This window comes from Thunnus albacares, chromosome 6 (assembly GCF_914725855.1).
Source record: "Thunnus albacares chromosome 6, fThuAlb1.1, whole genome shotgun sequence".
In the NCBI taxonomy this organism is placed as follows: Eukaryota; Metazoa; Chordata; class Actinopteri; order Scombriformes; family Scombridae; genus Thunnus; species Thunnus albacares.
Window position 1 is genome coordinate 6,262,884 of NC_058111.1, and position 14,760 is coordinate 6,277,643.

General features: G+C 39.9%; 1 long non-coding RNA gene across 1 annotated transcript; it reads right to left on the reverse strand.

Moving 5' to 3' along the window:
- Positions 1–2,095: 2,095 nt before the first annotated feature.
- On the reverse strand, positions 2,096–14,492 carry LOC122983474. The gene is made up of 3 exons (XR_006403718.1): positions 14,224–14,492; positions 3,926–3,981; positions 2,096–2,195 (listed from the first exon to the last, which is right to left on the reverse strand). It is a non-coding gene; the product is annotated as an uncharacterized LOC122983474 (long non-coding RNA).
- Between the last annotated feature and the right edge of the window lie 268 nt (positions 14,493–14,760).

Consider the following 14,760-nt stretch of genomic DNA (forward strand, 5'->3'; position numbering starts at 1 on the left):
GGTGAGATTTTCCACAACGCAGGTAGAACTCATGATGCCAAAAGAATGGACATCAATCAAATGGTATACTCAATAATTATTAATATGGGAATATTACTTTTTTCTGAAATATGTTATTATACTCCACTGCCATTTCTTGACTTTATACTCTACTAGTCAGTCTTAGCGAATTACAATTATAAATGACAATTGCTGTTGTTACATAGTGTGTGTATGTGCCTATATATACATGTATAACTGTTTATGATTTTACTTCCCTCTGTTTTTTGAGTATATTATATATTTACTATTTAAATCATCGTCGCTTTCCTTTTTGTAAAGTCAGTTTGTGTTTATTATTATTATCCTTTAAAGGTGCAACTGGTATCATTACAACTATTAAATTAATGAAATGTAATTCTCCATCAGTTACACATTAATGTAATAGAGTTTTTCATTTTTAGTGTGTAAAATTCATTAACTAAACACATTGTCCACAGTTATGAAAGCTTTCTATATTTAATTTATAACTTGTTTCCTGTTAATTAGATAATTATACACTACAGAGACTTCTGAAATCTGATCATCTAACTTACATGGTGCTACATTTGAAAGTCCAGTGACACAAACAAGGTGTATATGTGAAATGTATATATTCATAGCAGTAAAAAAATATGTTTCATTGTAGTGTTTTCTGTAACTTTGGTCTTTTTCCTGTTCTTTGAACTTGATCAGCCTGTTAGCTACACTGACACTCATGTTTGAAACCAGCAGGTGTCACCAGCAGCACCGCATGGTTTCACAAAAACTCTTGAAGCGCCAACGTGCAACTTTTTGGTTCATGAATGTGGGTCAGAGTGTTTACAGCTGCTCTGAGTGCCTGACACCTGCGGATGGTTTCAGATCTGCCACATTCAGATGTTTTGTGTTGTCAAACTTGCAGCCAGCGACCACCTGCTGCGGCGTGAAAAGGCCACGACTGGCATCTTTGCTGAGCTGGGAGAAATGAAAGGTTGTTTATGTGGTGGACAATGACCTCAGCAGATTGGGCCTGGACTATTGTAATCCAGTTTGTATGGGTCTGTTGGCTGCTGGGGTCAGGAGGTCAATCACAATGCTGAGTCCTCCTCTCCAAATATATGTGAATAACAGTGTAGCTCATAAAAATGTCAACTTTATGTCAATAGCACTCTCCTCGGTACAAATACTGTACATTAAATCACAGTATGTACATAAGGATCATCAACACTCTTTGTTTCTCAATCAAGTTGTTCATTTCTACTATTTTACATTGTTCACAGCAGGAAAACTCATTGCTCTTGTATGCTTGTCAGCTTTTTCAATGGAGAACAGTTGTTTACCACTTGACCGCATTGTTCATATAAGTTTATCTGCATTATTCATCAACTCATACACAACCACATACATTTTTAAACCTGTAGTGACCTGCAGTTTCGGCCACACGGGGGAAGCGAAAAACAAGTAGTGAACACAACACTGACATTTCATCACCTTTTAGGTTGATTTGTTGAACTTGTTAGCAAACAGTTGCTTATTTCCACATCCATCAGTTACGGAGCAACATTATCATTCATTTGGAGTCGTGTTTCTGTCCACCTGGTGAATATAAGTCCCATATTCTCTCTCTTTAAGCTCTGTCTTTGCTCTCTACCAGCTCCAGAGAGAAATATCTGGCTCTTTAGCTGCTAAATGCTCCACTGTGTTCACCAGCTAGTCTACAGCTAACTGTGTCTGTTTGTGTTTGGTGGTGAGCAGGTAGTGTACAGTGGCTTTTTAGAGCTTTTTCTCTGAAAACAGCTGAGATGTCTGCACCAAATTTCATATCAATCCATTAAAGTCAAGACCAAAGTGGTGGAACAACAGAGAGAAGCTAAAAAGGAGAAAAACATTTTTTTAAGGATACCTTAAATCTTATACCTTACATTTTATTCTGTTCTGTCTTCCTCACCTCCTCCTCTTTTCCTCACCATACACACTTTATCGAGACAATGAAACATCCCTAGAGATGTGTGTATTTATAAATGTGTTCCCTGTTTGTGTGTGTGTTGATGCAGATAGGTTTGTGTGTGTATGTGTGAGTGTCTCACCACTCGCTCGGGGGTCTCCTGTTCGTCTGCGGAGCCGCTGTGGTGAGGGTTGCGTTGTGGGGCGGAGGGGGATCGATTAGAGGGGGGCGACCGCCTCTTGTCTTTTACCTGCACACAGAAACAGATAGTGTTGAGCCTCAGTGAAATGGTTTATGCAGCAGCAGTTTCCTGTCCTCTGTGTTTCAGTTTGATTTTTCCCTTTAACTGAACTGCAGGCTGTGGGAGACTCAACTGGGAAAGTATAAATATTTCTTATTTTTTCAATAATCACTGACATTCTTGGCTTTCACGCTTCCGCAACTTCAGTGATGCTGCTCAGCAGAAGAAACCTGGTTGTATCGCAAATCTCCTGACTCCAAAATTTGTATATTTTTCATAATATACATGTGAGGCTCAGTCAGCATCGTCTGCATGAATAATATTTGTTGTACTCTGAGCCATGCTTGTGGATGTGGCCATCATGCACCATAAAATCTAATATTGCTCTCGATAACAAACTTAAGTCAGAATACAGAGGCAGTTTCTAAAAAAATAACAACATAGCCTTTATCTCATTTAATGTCTGCAGTTTTGTCTCTTGGTTTTAACCTCCTGTTCCTGATGGTTTAGGGTGCAGCTCTCACACTGGAGCAGGTTTTTCATGAGTGAGCTCCAAGAAAAGCTACAGGTGCAAATGTACATACATATTAAACTCCCAATGACCTGTTTATTACATTTAATCTGAATATAGATCATCCAGTATTGTTATTATCATTATGTTGGCTTTAATGTTATGTACAGGTTGCTGTGAACTACTGTTTTCATTTGTAATTGATGTGTTTTATTCCCCAGTCTGCCAAAGATTTTCTCCTCTGGAATAATTTAGTTGGACTGAATCATGAAACTGAACTGGATCCAGGTTATTTTTCCTCTTACTTGCCCTCTGGAGGAAACATGCCATGTTCCAGTTTCCCATATCTCCTTCCTCTTCTTGCTTCATAAATGCTAGCATAGTTAATCTTTTGAAAACATCCTGTCATAGCACTACCTAGTATTGTCAGGGTGACACTTGAACCAGCTTCCAGTTTCCGATGGAGACTGTGAGCTCAATTCCTAAAATAATGATTTCTATAATTATTCCTTTTATTTTTTTTTTCTAAAAAGGAAAATGATCCGTTTTGATCATTTTTGACAACCAAATATTCAACCCAAACCCTTCTCAGATACTGTGTGAAAGCCAATAAATACACACTTAGCGTTATAATCTAACCCATGCAAACACACACATTTACTCACATTCAGCAGCCAATGAACATGAAGCTGGAATGATTTAGTATCCTGTTTATAATTTTAAGTACACCATCAAAAATAATACACAGCTCTCTTCATGAAATCTAATGAAGCACTTTAGTTAAACATATTAGATTAGCAACAACTTTACATCCTCAGTGAAAGTAGCATAACAAACATAAACATCTGTCGACACTCATTTCAATCATCAAACCAAAATCGCTCCATTGAGTTAAAGTGCCGGCTGCTATTCAGGGATGAAGTGCGGCGTGTTATTACCGTGTGAAGGACAGATGGAGCTTTTAAGGGATTTAGCACATGGAAATACAACATGAATCCTTCTCAGTGATTACAGGTGTTGATCATTTTGATCATCTAACCATCATTTCTTCCTTTAAGGGCTCAAATCTTTCATGTTTAACATTTGACTTACTCACTTTGGTATTACTATTTCTTATTAATCTCACTAAAATAAATATTGACAGTAGCATAGCTCCTTTATAAGCCTGACTGGATATTTTTAGTTTCCCACATTCTGGTATCAGAAGAGGAGGTCTGTGTTTACTTACGGCTGGATCTCTGGTCTGGCTGAAAACATGGCCGTCCTCTTGGTCTCTGTCAGAGTCTGCAACAGAAAAAAAACATATTATTTTGGTTATTGCAATGACTTTATGCTTATTGCACATATTGCAGTCACTCTATGGTTTTTAATCATATTGTATACTGAGAGTATTATAGATGAAGGCACATAAACATGGTTTCAGTAGAATTAGCACCTGCCCAGTAACCTCAAACTTCTTTCACAAGAGAAAAATGAATGCATAGAAAAAGAAATAGTCACGAAATTAAACAAAAAGCTGCCGATTAGTTATTTCTTTTATCTTTTACTGAGTGTTTATAGTAATTCTGTTTCTCTAAAAGTAAAACTTTACAAACTAATATACAGTATCGAACCTCTACTTTATCTGAAATTTTAATTTTACAGTATGATAATAAAACTACTTTAAGTTTATTTGATGTTTTTCACATTTTAAATAAAATGAGGAACAATTTTAATAGATTTAACCTCAGTGGACAAACTACATTTATTACAAGCACTATTGGTATGCAGACACTGACAGGTCCGTCCATATAACAGTAAATGTAGAAGTGTAGCATCAGATGTTCATGTCATGCTTGCAAATAAGGAGCGTCTGATATAGTGACATGGCTGTCAGTCTGAGACCTCTGGGACAGCGGTCTTGAGATTCTTTCCGTGTTCTGTGTCGTGCCTCTGCACCAGCTACCCGAGACCAAACCATCTGCCCACGCTGTCCCTTTCAGGAAACCAACAGTACCACTCAAACAGCCCCAAATCATCAATCACTGTGACACTGTCATGATAACCAAAAGGTTTGCACAACTGTATATAAACGCCATTGCAAAAATATGTTGTTTTGTATCAACTTTCCTATTTTTCACCAAATATGCTTGTTAAGGGCTTCACCTACACAAGACTGAGAGTGCTCTGTACCACACTGAACATTTATAGAGTAAGACAGCAACAACCGCATCAACCAGCCCACCGTGTCTCGAATCGAATCCCACCAAGCAGAGTGATGTGATTAAACTGATACCAGGAGCCAAACACTGAACTATTTCACCTAAAGTGCCAACAAAGACAGATACCAAACCGAAAGCTTCTGTCTGTAACTTGACATGATTACGATCCCACAGGTGTCATCAACGACTACTTAAACCTAATGTACACAAAATGTACATAATATGTGCTTTATTGGTGTTGGATATTGTTGACTAGCTACAGACTGGCCTCTGCCATTAATCTTTGTGTATTTTAACTCTTTCTAACATTGTCATATTTGTATTTTTAGATTGTCTTTGTGTGTGTGAATGAACTCTATGTGTGCTTCGTTAGCAAAATAGCTTACCGCAACTTGCCCCTTGAGGGATGAATAAAGTGTTTTGAATTGAATTGAATGTAAACTTTACTTTTCTTTCTCAAGGCTTCAGTCAGTTAGTAACCACTGGCCATATTAAGAGAGAGAGAGATTAATTATCTCACATTGATTTGAGGGTAGCAGTGATGTAATTGGTGCAAATAAATACAGCAAAGCATCTAGTCAATAAGACTAGATTTTGACCAGATTCAATATCTCCCTTTCTGAGGCTTTGCTGCGTGTCCACTCAGACATTTTCCAGTCTGGCAACTGTTTGATATTCAGTCTCCATAGTTATCTGATGTGAGCAATAAAGGCAGAAATGATGCTGGCAGGAACCGATGAAGCTGAGGGTTTGTAGCGCTGACTGTAAAACAAACATTCACATTACTTTGGAACTTCACTTGCAACAACAGTGCATGTTCAGAATATTTAAGCAAACTACCAGTGGAGAAAGGAAACTTTGCGTTAGAGTCCTGCACAAAGAATTATTGCATGTATTAAAGATTTCAAAGCTTCCTTTTGCTCCTCTTAGCACAGAGTAGTGCTCTGCGAGAGGAATAAACAGTAATCCAAGCACCTGGGCAGTGCCTCGTCTTAAGGAATCATATTTCTAAAACTCGATTAGCTAAAGTAGTCAGTACTTTAACTGGAGAGTTGAGCTTAATGTGTAGAAGCCCCTCAATCCATCAGCAGCACAGCTTTTCTAGTTTGGAAATCACTTGGCTTTCTGTCACGGTGGCCCCCAGCTATCTCATTCCATGCGGTCCTGCCTTCATGTGATCACTTTTTTAACTGCTTTAGCTATTGCGTGTGTGTGTGTGTGTGTGTGTATGTGCAAAGGATAAAGCTCATCTGTGTGTGTGTGTGTTTGTGGGACGTGTAGAGTGTCAGCGTGGATGTCGGGCCTGTTTGGGTGGGTTGGAGGTATCTGGTATCTAGCAGGTCACGGGAACACATAACACACATTCACTGCTTCCCAGCCGTCACTGCGTCAGTCACGGAGCAACAGGGACAGGCGCTCATGGAATAGGACAAGTTTCGGAGAGACTGACGCAGTTTTAACAGGCAGTGATGAGTTCAGAGACATCAAAACCATCTGTCAGTCCCTTACTGACTCTACTGCTCCTGCAATGATAGTTATATATAAAAACACATATGACATTATGGGCCAAATATTGAGACTATCATGCATTCTTTCATTCTGTATTTATTCTGACAATAGTTACTGTTAGACAAATAATATAATAACAATCTTTCAGACACTGAGCAGATCCAGAACCAAATATTTTTACTCTATTGACATCTCATTCAGAATCACACGTCTACTAACTGAAAAACAGCATAAATAGATGGTACTTGTGCTATACGATGGAAAAAATTATGATTTCGGTGCATTTTTAAAATAGTAGGTAAGTATAAAAAGCAGGTCTTACATACTTCAGAAGTAGCAACGGACAAACTTTTAGTCACAAATGTGTCAGACAGAGATGTTCAGCTTGCCGTGTTGAGAGAGAAGCTTTCTAACTATCATATCTGTGCTGACTGATTGACATTATATCAGGTAGAGCAGCGACAACAGGTGCGATCTCTACATTGCTGTACTAATGGCCTGCAAGAGGCGGTCACATAAGTACACATGAGCAGTCGTCACTGCTGTTGTTTCATTAAAATAAAGCAGACACAGCAGTGACAATAATGTGCACAATGACAACAATGTCATTGTGCACATTATGTTGAAAATTTAGCAGCTCCAAAAAGTCTTTCTCAGTCATCAAAGTGGTAGTTTTCAGTTGGAAACAATGATTTTCCTTAAAAATGAAAGCTCTTAAACTGTAGTCACACCTCTAAAGGAAACTAGAGTCCCTCAGTTTAAGTTAAAAGATGATTATCAGTTCGACTTGCAGAGTTTGCACCTGACGGCAGCTTTAAAAACTGCAGCTCTGAGTGACAGACAGACAGACAGACAGCAGCAGGTGGAGGAGGTGGCACTCCCTGGACGGAGAAAAGGAATGGAGGGATGGTGCGGAGAGGGGGCAGAAGAGGAGGAGAAGATTTTAAATGCCTTGCAGCCCAGTCTTATTATAGATCAGACTCACATCTGCAGGCCTCCACATGCCTGATGATCTCCCCAATCAGTATGGAACCTCGCCCTTCTGCATATGTAGGTGTACAGTAGCGAAGCGGGGGGGACACGCGGCTTCCACAAGTATTTTTATTTTGATGATAACCTCAATGTTTGTCAACATAGAAACATAGAGTCTCCTTACTGTGAGCAGTTATAAATATTTCAACTTAATTTCAGAAAAAAATCACATTTGTTCCACCGTTTAGGTGTCACGAATGACTGTAAATACTACAGTACCCACGAGGCTCAGCAGTCATTTCTTCTGTGGACCACACCCCTCTTCAATATGTTTGGCTCAGGCTGCAGCAGGCTCACTGATACACAGTAGCCGTGCCACTGAAAAATCTGATTTCATCCAGTTAAAATGATCCAAGACAGCTAATATGCAGCCAAGGAGTCTGAGTACTCGCTGCCTGACTTCTCTCATGTTGATCTTTGCATTTGAAGATTAGAGAACAAACCAGAAAGCTAAAGAGCGTGTTGGTGCTGTCAGCCTCTTCGCAGTTTGGATTAATTTGTCTTGAGTAGATTTTGATAATACGGGTGGGTTAGTGAGGTCAGAGAGGAAAAGATGGTGTGACGGCACCTTTCAACTTCAGCACAGAGCTTTATGCACAAAGCTTCTTCGTCAGTTTTACATGTAATCACACTGTGAAAGAATTAAGGACATTTACACACGAAGGTGCTGGATTGCTGCAACATTTGTCTCTTAATGTGGATTGCTGATTAGCACCAGTCCAGCGGTCTGGAGTTAGATGTCTTGATAAACTTTTTTTAAACTATTGCTTTCTCCAAAATCTGTGCAAGGCAGCTAGTGCATGGTTGAGGGAAAGACTGTGGTTAATGCCAATTTTTCATAAATCAGGTACCTTTATAAACACTGAAACAGATTTTGCTCGCTGCAATCATTCCTCCTGTTCATACTGACCATCAGAAAATCCCTTCATAATGAACTTTCAGTGTAAGTGATGGTGGCCAAAGTCCACAGTCCTCCAAAAAGGTGCAAAAATGTATTTAAAAGTTTATCTGTAGCTAATATGAAGCTTCAGTCATTCAAATTAGTCAAATCAAGTGGATATCTGTCAAAGTTAGAGTCAGTTAAGCATAAAATTCCCTTTTTTTATTACTATTCCTCCAGTGTAGGTCAACAAGAAGAGAAAAGACTCAGTAACCCAGTTGATTTGACTAATTCAGACTGCTGAAGCCTCATATTAACTTCATATAAACATTTAAATACATTTCTGCACAAAATTAGGCCAATAAACGACCAGTATGAACAGGAGTAATAATTACAGCGAGCAAAGAATGTCTATATCATGTCATGTCTATGTCGTATGGGCACCTGGCTATTGTTTTAAGACAGATGTGAAAAATTACGAACCTGTCCTTTAAAATGTGGTTACCATTAGGCAACTCACACACCTTGTTGAGGTTAGGGAATGACTGCGATTACAGTTAATGAAAAGGCAAAGGTTAATTGCAAGTCTCTGATGGGACAAAACTTCAATCTACTGCATGAAAGTTTGCAGCTTTACTCTTACTGGACACACTACTTCATGCATTGGCACTGAACCTTAGCAGTGGACGTAAATCATGAGGCGCGGCTTTGTCCAGTATAGACATAATTCCTCGGGACACTGAAGTTGCAAGGTCACACACTTTGTACACACAACCATCAGCTGTTTTTTGCAGCAGTATAAAAACAGCACACTACTTTGTTATCATTTATGCTGCAAGAAGTAATAAACACAGTTCGATTTAAATGTTTGAACAAACAACAAATGTCCTTTCCCTGGTGAGGACGTCATCTTGGTCCAGACACCGTTGTTCCACACGGTCCTGTGCTGACTTAAAGCAGAAGCCTTGTGAAACTGTCCCTGCAGCTCTAAATCCTTTTCAGAGGCTGCTGTAAGCCTATTAGAGATGGACAAGTTAATGATGTTATAGTTGGCTCAGTAATGGCAAGACTTGAGCAGGTGTCCGCCTAAAGAACACAACCACCCATCTGCCCTTTAAAATGTTGATAACATTTCTTTGACACTGTGCCACAGTGATGCGGCACATGAGAGACAGCTGAGGATGTAAGTTTGTGATTTATTTGTGGATGGAGGTATTATCAACAGAGGCCAGATATCGACAAAAATAAGTTTTCTCCTCACGTACTTACATAAGAGTAACACACACATGGAGGAAATACCGCAACACTTTCTCACAATTGGTGGCAGCCTGACTACATAACACAAACCTTATTGGATCTAATTTTAGGACAATCACAAGACCAGAGGATGGAAACAGTTTCAACAACCTGTAAATACTTCCACAAACAACAAAAATCAAACTGATATTTAGAAATCACCATCACTCTGAGAGCGGGAACAATGAGTGGGACACACATATATAAATGAAACACCAGCACATCGATGTTTTACTTATTTTGTCCCACACTTTCAGCATTATTATTTATTTGTACACTTGTATTTTGTGTGTATTTTATGTGTATGGAGGTAGCAATAGCACAAACATTTATGAAAAGCACTGATTCTAATGCATATAGCTGTAAACTTGAAAGTTTAACAAACATAATTTACGTGAATTCACACGCATGGACTCAAAAACACATATGTAGACCAAATTCAATAAGGGGAGGTCAATTGGAAGTGCATGATAATATTTATTGTCTGTCTGAAAGACAGAATAACAGCATCACAAATTGTTGGAGAGTGGAAGGATGTGGCTGTAATATGTAGCTGTAAAAAAAGGCAAGAGACAAACTTGAAGCGAGCAGAGAAAATTACACATAATCTGAGATAAATAAACATAAGAGGGAGAGGTTTTGATTGTATTTGTGAGCTTTGATCAATAGAGTACTAGCAGGAGACTTGCCGTCTTTCTCTCTTTCAAACAAATGAAGTACCGTCATATTGTAATCATCATGTCATCGTCACTATGTCTCCATGGCAACCTCTACTCAAACACTGCACAAGACTCAGGCTCTGAAATGCGAGGGTTGTCTCTGACATAAATAAATCCCAAACACATCTTGGCAGTGTACACTAAACATGAAAACCAATGGACAATATCAGGGAGAACAGTCAGATAAACAGCCAAAGATAGAAAACAAACGTGAAGATATGGCACCGCCGAAGGGTCCTTTCACCCAAATTAAAAAAATACGTATTGTACCATTTACCCCTTGTGGTATCTAACCATGCAGACATTTCTCTGACATTTGAAGAACTATAAAGCTTATGTCACCACCAAAATACAATGATGGTGAACAGAATTTCATCTCTGTCAACAGTTTTTATTAGAGGCGTTTTATTAATAACGGCAGTATTATACACATTGAACTGTTTACAGAGCAGTTCAGATGAATGCATTGTTTGTGGAAAGACACTTGTTTAATTTTACACAAGTTTGGAGAGTATGAGAGATGTGGCATTGACCAGACAGGGAGTCTCCAACCAAAAGATGTAGTGTCTCTGGAGATTGACTCAAGAAACTAACAGTCAGGATATCTCAGTCATACATCAATTTTTCTGTTTTTCAGTTTCCAGGCTGCAGTTTTTTATTAGCATCAGACCTCACTGACATTTAGTCATTTTATTATATATACTATGATGGCCAAAGTTAGAGTCTAGCATTGTGTAATTTCCAGGAAAAAAGTAAGATTAATGCAACACAGACTTAAGGTCACTGTGATAAGGATAAAGGCAAACAACATCACTGTTCCTGATCTAGCTGCTGTTAGCGAAGCAATAATAGACTCTATCCTCAATGTTGAAGGTGACAGACTGTTTGTTCATCACAACTGGCCAGTGCTGCTGCTGCTGCTGCTGCTGGCAGAGGATCCGCAAGAAATATAGAGCTCATCTGTTTTTGTAATGATGGTGTGTTTGCATCCAAAACTACCCTAAATAGAGCAATTTTTGTAAAAGCAAAAAGGCGTAGATGCCACAAATACCACAACACCACCACTGTATCACCAACAGTGATACAGGGTGGAAACGTTGAGGGGGGGGAGATGCATGTATTGTGAGCACACTATAATAACTGGATGGACAAACTGTGCTGTACCACTTTGGGAACTAAAGGAAGAGAAATCCTGTGGAGCTCAACAGGGCACTGACAGCGCCAGGGCTTCGACTCCCACTGGGGCCGTCCGAGCTGAAAATTTAGGAAGCGGTGTTGCTGTGAGCCAATTTAGATAAAAGCATCCACCAAATGGAATAATGTCCAACCCATTCAAGATTAGTGAGATAGATCCCAGCGTGTCTCCTGTCCATTTGAGACATCAGATGGACAAAACAAGGCACACCCGCAGGCATGAGCCTCTGGACAGGAAATGCCACCATATAAACAGGAAACAGTGATATTTTTGACAGATAACTGTGTGTGTGTGTCTCTCCCATAGTGAGACACACACACACAGCTCTGATCATTTGAGGATAAAAAATTTCCATAGACTGTCAGTTGTTTCTTCCAGTTCAGGGAAAAGGTATGTTTAGATAGAATCTCAAATATTAAATGACATGTACTCCCAGTCATTTGTTTACATGAGTCTTCCTTCCTGTAAAATCCTCTCGGCTCTCTGTGTACGCCGAGGGAAGTTCACCCTCGTACGTACGTCAAACGGTGTTTCCTCATGAGGTCTCCCTCCCAAGCCGCCCAATCAACTCTTGACCCTTCTTCCTGGTCTAAAATTAACCCCACCCACAAGCGTAACCACCACCACCCAAAGTCTGTCGCCAGGAAACTGCTATCATCATCCATCATTTCATTTTTGTTGTCATTTACTCTCAGCTCATGGATACACACACAAATTACTTTGAGCTGCTATTTATTTTCTTCACATCTTCCAGAGCAACATGTCACCTCAAAATAACAGCGATTACAATTTCTTAGAGGGTCCACATTAGCAAAATGCTACAAGAGTTTGACACCTAAAATGTTATTTGTAGCACCAGACTCAGAGCTGCGATCCCTGTGACAGTCTGTACAGACAGAATTAGAGGAGAGTCCAGTTACCGGCATCCATTTAAACAAGCCCAGCTGGAGTGAACAGGGGTTTGGCAGCTACTATTACTATGATGCAGAGACATCAACATTGTTTTACATACCATAAGAACAAAAATATTACAACATACTCAAAAGAAGGATATAAAAGTCTCCAAATGTTTGCAAAAAGAAAAACAATGAAATCTGCTGCTGTACATACATATACTTAAGTCACATAACTGGTAAGTTCAATATAACAACTGAGGGGAATGCTTGACCTTTGACCCAAGGTTCCCTTATGTAAGCTCACAAAAACAACAATGAATGATATTGCAAAAGATGGAAACTGATTGCATTTAGGCTCAGTATTTTCTCAAAAGGATAAGAAGCTTGTCTATATCAGTAAAAAGGTCCAAATATGTTGTTTTGGAACCACCACCACCCAAACTGGTTGATAAATCTGTTTGAAAGAGACAAATGGGAATCTATTATGCTGCCAAAGCCAAGAAAAACAACCAACCACCAATGCCCATGAGCAAAAGTTCCTGCAAAACAGAATCTACTTTTCAGAAATTAAGCTAAGTATCACTATCAAATAAGTAAGTCAGATATATATAAGCACAAATATCTGTTGCTCAGAAATGATGCAGTGCATTATGTAACCCAGCGCCACGAATGTGCTTGTTATCCTCCGTCACCGAGCGGGTGAGTTGTGGATCCGGTAGCCTCTGTACCCACATTGGGCCGACATACCAGGCTGGTGGGCGAGCTCTCCGGTGGAGCTGGAACTGGGGGGCAAACAGATCCTGTGACCATCACACTGCAGCTGTTGTTGCTGTGTAACATTACGACAGGGGCTATTTGAAATGACCGTACTGCCACCAGCGGCTCTGACAGCTCTGCAGCATGAAGCCGTATCATTACAACCAGAGCTGCGTCAATTACTGCTTTTACAAAAATGTATTGTTTTATGGCAAATGAATCACATGGGTAACCTAGTCCTCTACACATTTTGTTATTGTGTGCAGAAAACTCCATTAAAGTGTATTACAATGAGATTGAGAATGATTTTCAAACATAAATGAAGTTATTATTGACTAAGACATAATATAACACTCTGTTTCTAGGTGCTTTTCTATAAACTTGATGGTACTCATGGTGTTGTCCAGTGTTGGAGGCCCCACCCGTCTGGCACTCCTAAAGATTTGAATAACTGTTATGCATAATTTTCAAGTGTTATTTGACCCATTACAAAACACTCTTATAAACTTGGAGTCATAGTGACATACCACGCTGCAAATAGTTACCGTAAGCCTTAGTGAATACTTAAGTGTTTCTGACCAGCAAATGGCATGTTGGAATAAACACAAGCGGCAGCTGTCTTACTAAAACTGTCTTTGCATTTAAACAGCGTGCTATTGTTATGCTCTCCAAAGTCAGCAATGTGGAGTCTGCAGGCTGCTGCATAAACTATTCTGCACAGCTCACAGCAGCTACTAGGCTGCCAAATGTTAAAGCAATATTTCAGACAGCCAAGTTCTCTGCCTGATTAAAACTTCATTATACAGGCACAAAATAATGATAACAAGGAATTGCTGAAAATGCACTAATACCTCTACTACTCCAGAAAGTGAGCTGTTCGTACCTTCAGCTGTAACTGACACCTGCTTTCTTCTCTGCACAAACCAGCCATAAACCTCTTGCAGCACATTTTCCAAGAGCAACACCAGAGAGCCTTCAGGTATCAACAGACTGCACTGTGTCACCAGGACAGACTTTAATAAACTTCATCCGACCAGCCTACCTTAATTCTCAGCCTCAGCGTGCCTCCCTTCAGAAGTTCAGAGGTGACAGACCTCCACCTGCAGCCGCAGAGCTTCAATCTCAGCCTTTCTCTCTTTTCTGATCTTCCTACGACTATCTCTCTATTATTTACTTCCTGTCTGTCCTCAGCTGCTCTCCGTCACTTGTTGTTGTTGGTATTTTTAATCTTTTACCCCCTCTCTGTCTATAGCTTTTGCCCCTTGTCACCAGCCAGCCTGTTGCTCCCCTCACTGAAACCTCAGGCCTGGCCCAGGCCCATGGCATCTCTAGGAGGGACGCATCCAGCTGCCTGATTGGCCGCAGGGCAGAGAGATGCCCCCATATTAGGGCAGCAAGAGGCGGGGCTGTACGACTACGATAAAGGAGGGAGGAGAAGAAGATAACAAAGTTTGTGACATAGTAGACTGTCTGTCTGAGTAGTGAGACTACTGACTGTCTCTCTGTCTGTCTGTCAGATGCCTGCAGCATGTCTGCACACAAAAACCAGTAAACCTGTGGTTTTATGAATCATAATCAA